This window comes from Lactuca sativa, chromosome 3 (genome assembly GCF_002870075.4).
Source record: "Lactuca sativa cultivar Salinas chromosome 3, Lsat_Salinas_v11, whole genome shotgun sequence".
Lineage (NCBI taxonomy): Eukaryota > Viridiplantae > Streptophyta > Magnoliopsida > Asterales > Asteraceae > Lactuca > Lactuca sativa.
Window position 1 is genome coordinate 66,530,864 of NC_056625.2, and position 7,285 is coordinate 66,538,148.

Below are 7,285 nucleotides of genomic sequence, written 5' to 3' on the forward strand. Positions count from 1 at the left end.
TATGATTAATATATTAGTTAAAAATAGTTAACAATTAATTAAGAATTAATCATAATTAATTTTGAGTTAATTAGAATTAGTTAAAGGGTTCAAGGGTTGAATTGAAATTATTTAATAATTAAGCAATGAAGATAATTCTAGATCCTTCCTTGCTATAGACGGTTTAAAGGAGTGTCCAGAAGGATTCAGGAAGTGTAACATCCCCCTCTGGCACGTATCACAATATTGTCCGCTTTGGGCCACTCGGCACGAGGACTTCCCAGGGGGTCACCCATCCTGGTACTACTCCCGCCCAAGCACGCTTAACTGCAGAGTTCTTATGGGATCTGCTGCCCTCACGGCTTTAAAACGCGTTGTGATAGGGAAGGTATCCACACCCCTTATAAGGAATGCTTAGTTCTCCTTCCCAGCCGATGTGGGATCAGATCTAACCCACTTTCACCCCCCATTATAGGGTTCGACGTCCCTGTCGAACACATCGACCCGTGCCCTGGCTCTGATACCATTTGTAACATCCCCCTCTGGTACGTATCACAATATTGTCCGCTTTGGGCCACTCGGCACGAGGACTTCCCAGGGGGTCACCCATTCTGGTACTACTCCCGCCCAAGCACGCTTAACTGCAGAGTTCTTATGGGATCTGCTGCCCTCACGGCTTTAAAACGCGTTGTGATAGGGAAGGTATCCACACCCCTTATAAGGAATGCTTAGTTCTCCTTCCCAGCCGATGTGGGATCAGATCTAACCCACTTTCACCCCCCATTATATCTGATCCCACATCGGCTGGGAAGGAGAACTAAGCATTCCATATAAGGGGTGTGGATACCTTCCCTATCACAACGCGTTTTAAAGCCGTGAGGGCAGCAGATCCCATAAGAACTCTGCAGTTAAGCGTGATTGGGCGGGAGTAGTACCAGGATGGGTGACCCCCTGGGAAGTCCTCGTGCCGAGTGGCCCAAAGCGGACAATATTGTGATACGTGCCAGAGGGGGATGTTACAAATGGTATCAGAGCTAGGGCACGGGTCGATGTGTTCAACGGGGACGTCGAACCCTATAATGGGGGGTGAAAGTGGGTTAGATCTGATCCCACATCGGCTGGGAAGGAGAACTAAGCATTCCATATAAGGGGTGTGGATACCTTCCCTATCACAACGCGTTTTAAAGCCGTGAGGGCAGCAGATCCCATAAGAACTCTGCAGTTAAGCGTGCTTGGGCGGGAGTAGTACCAGGATGGGTGACCCCCTGGGAAGTCCTCGTGCCGAGTGGCCCAAAACGGACAATATTGTGATACGTGCCAGAGGGGGATGTTACAGGAAGCCTCTTGAATCATATAAGGAAACTGTATTTGAATCATATTAAAATACTATTATTTTATTATTCAAATCTAGAGTTTCAAGGGTATTTGGCATCTACATAAAGGGCCATAACCCTTGGATACGTGATACGTGCCAGAGGGGGATGTTACAGGAAGCCTCTTGAATCATATAAGGAAACTGTATTTGAATCATATTAAAATACTATTATTTTATTATTCAAATCTAGAGTTTCAAGGGTATTTGGCATCTACATAAAGGGCCATAACCCTTGGAAGAAAACGATCTCTCACCCTAAGTGGTGGTTATGGAGGCCAACAAAATAAATAATCCTAAAGCTTGCACACTAAAATAGTATATAGTGGTAAAGGGATCTAATCCATAAAGATTGGTTCAATTTGTTAGTCAATGTAAATCTTTTTATAAAACATTTATAAAATGACAATAAAAGTAAAATAGGGCTTTTAGTCTTTTGATATTTTGAAAGTAAACTAGAGTAAAACTAAGATTTAGAGAACACAATTAAACAAAAAACAAGATTTCGATGTAAAATCAATGAGAGAACGATGGTTGACTTAAGATTTCATCACTTGAACATTTGGTAAATACATCATTAGAATCCAAGGTGCAATATTTGTCATAAATCTCTAATGTGGCTATAGTAATCCAAGAAGCTTGAGATTACCTAGACTTTTCTTAGTTATTGAAATACCTAGATAAATCAATAACATATTTTCTTAGTTGAATTCATAATTTCCATTAAGTCTGTAATTAGTGAAAATTAACTAGCATTAAGAACCAAAAAGTCACCAAATACAAGAAGAGTCAAATGCTTTTAGTACTATGTTGGAAAAAATGTTTTTATGATTGTATGAAGTTAAAACTAACACAAGAACCATTTGTTGCTTGATAATTTGAAGATCCATTACTTAATCAAGAAATTAGCCAACTAATCACTACACACACATCTAAACTCATGAATAAAGACATATAAGTAGCAAGAAGAAGTTAAGATGTAAAACACTTTCATAGAGATTTGAGAACAAGTTCATGGAGTTCTTCAATATTCAACCAAACTTTTAAGCAATTTCACCAAAGTCAACCAATATTAGTTTAGCCTAACATGGCTAAACTTAAGAAAACAAAATAAAAGTAGATTGTACTAAACATGTAGCAAGATTCAAGAGTAAAAAGAAGATGTTCTTCAATTGTTCTTGTCCTTCAAAGTCTTCAAATTCTCTAGAGAAAATGCTCCAAAATCGAAGGTGTAGAAGTGTGAAAAAGATGCACACCAACCTTCCCCATATAACACAAATGATGAATTCCCAGAAATGCCCATGCAGGCATGTGTGCGGTATGTATGCTACTATGCGGGTGGTGCCTGATGTGGGCTCTTTCGATATTTGGGCCTTCAAAGCTTTAGTCCACTGGCCCATATCACCTCCCATCAGCTAGTAGCCCATAAATCTTTAAGTTTCCTTCAATTTAAGCCCAATTTATCTTCTACAAATCATCCAAAACTCATGTACTCGCCTAATAATTTTAATACCGAATGCAAAAATGTTCCACCATTTTCTTTTAAGCACAAGCCCATATTCTTCAACGCTCCACGATTAGTAGCCCACTTCATGCACAATATCCACTAGACATCAAGCCTATGATCCTTGTTGTCCTCCATGTCTAATTGCTTCCTACATGCCCTGAACCGCTAGTGTTCTTAAAATCCGTAATTATGCTCAAGAAACTAGAAAGTACCCGAAATAGTCATAAAATAACAAAAGGAAAATATGCATGATGATTAGCTAAATTATGCATGAAATATGCTAAAATAAACTATAAAAAAAAATAAATAAAATGAAACTATCACTAATAAAAAAGAAATCAGATTTCTTACTCTCCCTCTCTCTTAAATATCGATCCTAGGGTTTCCTTGAGTTTTACTTGTGACACATTAGAGGCTACCACATTATTGGAGCAAGTTTTCCAAGGAGAACTACAAGAGAGTTTCTTGCATCAATTGTTTTTTGCTAAAGGAATGATTCTAACACTAGTAAATTTCGATTCTAATAGGTCAGACACTGTTTCATAAAGTATGTTGTAATAACAAGAGAAAATGTCATAGAGTTCTAGGTTGCATGTACTCTGATTAAAATCTGATGTGCAAATCTTTTTGTTGTAACCTAGAAAATCCATCATTTCTTAACTTGGTTTCTACCCATCAACTCGTTTAAGAATTTTAAATATTTTTAATTGATAACTTAAAACTTTAGAAATAAAAATAAAAATATTTGATGCAACTAAGTACTAACCATACTCACATGCAACCTTAGTTGGCTACTATGTTACTCTAATAGTCTCATATAACCCTAATCACTACTATCAACATCCTTCTCATTCCCTTCCATCTTAAGAACGAACCCAAACCTAATCGTCACAAAGTTACACTGTGTAACTAAAACTCAAATCAACAACTTTTCTTGATTAGTTTTTTTGGTGTTGTCTCAAAGTTCAATACAACTTTTTGGTGGTTGAAGTTCGGAACACCTGCTACAATGGTTCTCTTTTTATTATTTTAATTATTTTAGGCTCTCTTGTTTTAGTTTGTTGTTTAGTTCTTTGTTGACCTATTTTTGTTGCGAACTCATTGTTTCTTTGTTCGATTTCCCGTTGGCTATTTTATATATTTGACAATCGTTCAAAAAAAAATGAAATTTGATCCAATTTTAAACCTTAATCACTATTCATCCCCCATGCTTCCCTTTCTCTTTCATCCGACTCTCCGCCCTCACTCACCATGAATCATGATATTGAAATCATGACAATCAATTATTTTTAAAATTGTAGAACTATTTGAGTTCTAAGTTTGATGTAATTTTATTTTAAAGATTATTGGATTTTTTTTCATTTTTTTGGAATTTTTAGTGGGTCAACCTCCGTTATTGAACAATTTACATTAAGAAAAAAAAAATAAACAAGTCAATCTGATTTCAACCCATTTAAAAAAAGTTTGGATTTAGTTGAGAATTATTCATCCCTTTGTTAACAAGGTTAGATTAGGTTGGATTTTCACTTTTAATTAAACGAATCAACATGAAAATAACATCGCCGAACTAATTGCCACCTCTATGCATAATACCGTGTGAGACCTCAAAATAACTATAAAGAGGTTCATAAATGATAAGTATTACATGAATGTAAGAATGATTTTCAAGTGTCGGATTGAAAGAACCAACGATTCCGTTGAGTATAAAATCTTCCTAAAATAAAATGATTTGTTTATAGATAAATCTTGTTTGTATAATTCTTTTAATCTGTTGCTCCATAATTGTTTTTACATTGACACAATATTTATAATTCTCAATTTAACTTGATCATATATATATATATATATATATATATATATATATATATATATATATATATATATATAACTATTGTATGTAATTAATAATGTAATATGTAAGGTTAAACGTGATATAACAGAGTAAACACGTAACAACCCAAAAATACTATCAAAAATTTTAAAACCATCAAACCCATAAAACCATTTGTTCCAAACCAATCACAGTAAAATATATCTCCCAGTCCTCACTCACCATGACTCATGATCTTGAAAACCATGGCAATTAATTGTTTTTAAACTTGTAGAATTGTTTGAGTTTTAAGTTTGATGTAATTTCATTTTAAAGATTATTAGATTTTTTTTTTCATTTTTTTTGGAAATTTTAGTGGGTCAACATCTGTTATTGAACAATTTAGATTATGAAAAAAATAAGCAAGTCAACCCGATTTCAACCTATTTAATAAACAAGTTGGATTTAGTTGAGAATTATTAATCTCTTTATTTAACGAGGTTAAATTGGGTTGGATTTTCATTTTTAATTAAACGAATCAAAATGAAAATAACATCGTCCAACCAATTGTCACCTCTATGCATAATACTCTACGAGACCTCAAAATAACTATATATATATATATATATATATATATATATATATATATATATATATATATATATATATATATATATATATATATATATATATATATATATATATATATATAAGAGGTTCATAAATCATAAGTAACACATGAATGTAAGAATGATTTTCAAGTGTCGGATTGAAAGAACCAACGATTCTGATGAGTATAAAATCTTCCTAAAATAAAATGATTTTTTATAGATAAATCTTATTTGTATCATTCTTTTAATCTGATGCTCCATAATCGTTTTTACATTTACACAATATTTATAATTCTCAATTTAACTTGATCATATATATATATATATATATATATATATATATATATATATATATATATATATATATATATATATATATAATTGATGTATGTAATTAATAATGTAATATGTAAGGTTAAACATGATACAACAGAGTAAACATGTAACAATCGAAAAATACTACCAAAATTTTTAATTTTAAAACCATCAAACCCATAAAATCATTTGTTCCAAACCAATCACAGTAAAATGTATCTCTCAAACATCAGAGTAATAGGATAATAAATCAATATGGAAAAACTATTAGGGGGATGTTACAAAGTCAAGTCGGGTTCTTCCTTTTGGAACTGGAAGTACCTAAAAATATTTAAACCACAAAATCGTAACCACAAAGCTAAGTGAGTTCCCCAAAATACCACATACCATACAAAACAATAAAACCCCGCCCATCATACAAACAGACCCCTTCCAGCATACAAACGAGCCCCACCTAGCATACAAACGAGCCCCTCCCAAAATACATAATTAGCCCCACCCAACATACAAATGGGCCCCACCTAACATACATTGCAAGAATCACAAAGACTGCTAGCATCCTACATAGTATAGTGAGAAGACTCACCTTGCAGACGTTGTCAACAACTAACTGCTCTCACTTTCAATGAATCGGGTGCTATACAGCTCCTAATAAACCATACAAGGTAAGCCCTTAATCGACCTTCTAAACCTAGCCAAATGGCCAAAAGCCAACCAAGTCAAAATGTGAAGGGTCAAGGTCAAGGTTAACTTCAGTAAGTCTCAACGTCGTGGCCAACCCATGGCCACACCGTGACCACCTAACTTAATCACGATCAACACAACCACCACACCATGGTGAACTATTCCCACGCCGTGACATTTACTGGATAACTCAGTCATGAGTTTTCACTTAGCCACGTCGTGGCTATCACACTTGGATAATTCTTAATGGGTTAAGTCCTTAATCTAAAAAGTTTATTGCTCTTCCAGGAAGAGTCTTGGGACCTAAAAGGTAAATAAAAATCACAACTTTATGGTCATGCATGACCCATGCATGCCCTTTTGAAAACTAGGTTAAATGGGATAAAAGTGACCTAAAACTCAAGCCTGGCTACAAAAACTACTTCAACTTCTAGATCCAGAAGAGATGATGACTAAAAGACTAAGGAGAGTCATAAAGTTGTAAAAAATTTATCTCTTACAATCAACTAAAACTTGAATATGGACCAAAACATGACAAATAATATATATCTATAAGGATGATATCACCAAGATGGGAGCTTGGAAACTCACAATGGTTCCAGAAGATGCACACAAAGAGTAGAGATGAAAAAGGCTCCATCTTCTTCTTCTCAAGGACAAAAAAACACTAAAACAAGGTAAAGAACTTCAATGAGAGGCTAGGGTTTAGGTTTCTGATTTTGGAGGGTGATGGAGGCTGATAATGCTCAAAACCCTAATGATCATATCCTTTAAATAGGGCCCCAAGGCCTGAGATTTAAGTTTTGCCATTAAATGACATCCACGCCGTGGCAGACATGTTGCCATGCCATGGTGACCATTAATTGATAACCGCATATTATAGAATGTCACATCGTGGTGATATGTTTACCACGATGTGGCTAGCTAAAATTACACAAAAACATAAATTAAAGTCTTTCCAAAAACCGGGCGTTACAACTCTCTCCCACTTGAATTAGACTTCGTAC

The 7,285-nt window shown here is 34.6% G+C and overlaps 3 pseudogenes; 2 read left to right on the plus strand and 1 right to left on the minus strand.

The window, feature by feature from the left end:
* Positions 1-238: 238 nt before the first annotated feature.
* Positions 239-356, minus strand: LOC111888411 (5S ribosomal RNA; annotated as a pseudogene).
* Positions 357-837: 481 nt separating this feature from the next.
* LOC128133134 (5S ribosomal RNA) lies at positions 838-955 on the plus strand (annotated as a pseudogene).
* A 196-nt stretch (positions 956-1,151) lies between these two features.
* LOC111888409 (5S ribosomal RNA) lies at positions 1,152-1,269 on the plus strand (annotated as a pseudogene).
* Positions 1,270-7,285: the final 6,016 nt, after the last annotated feature.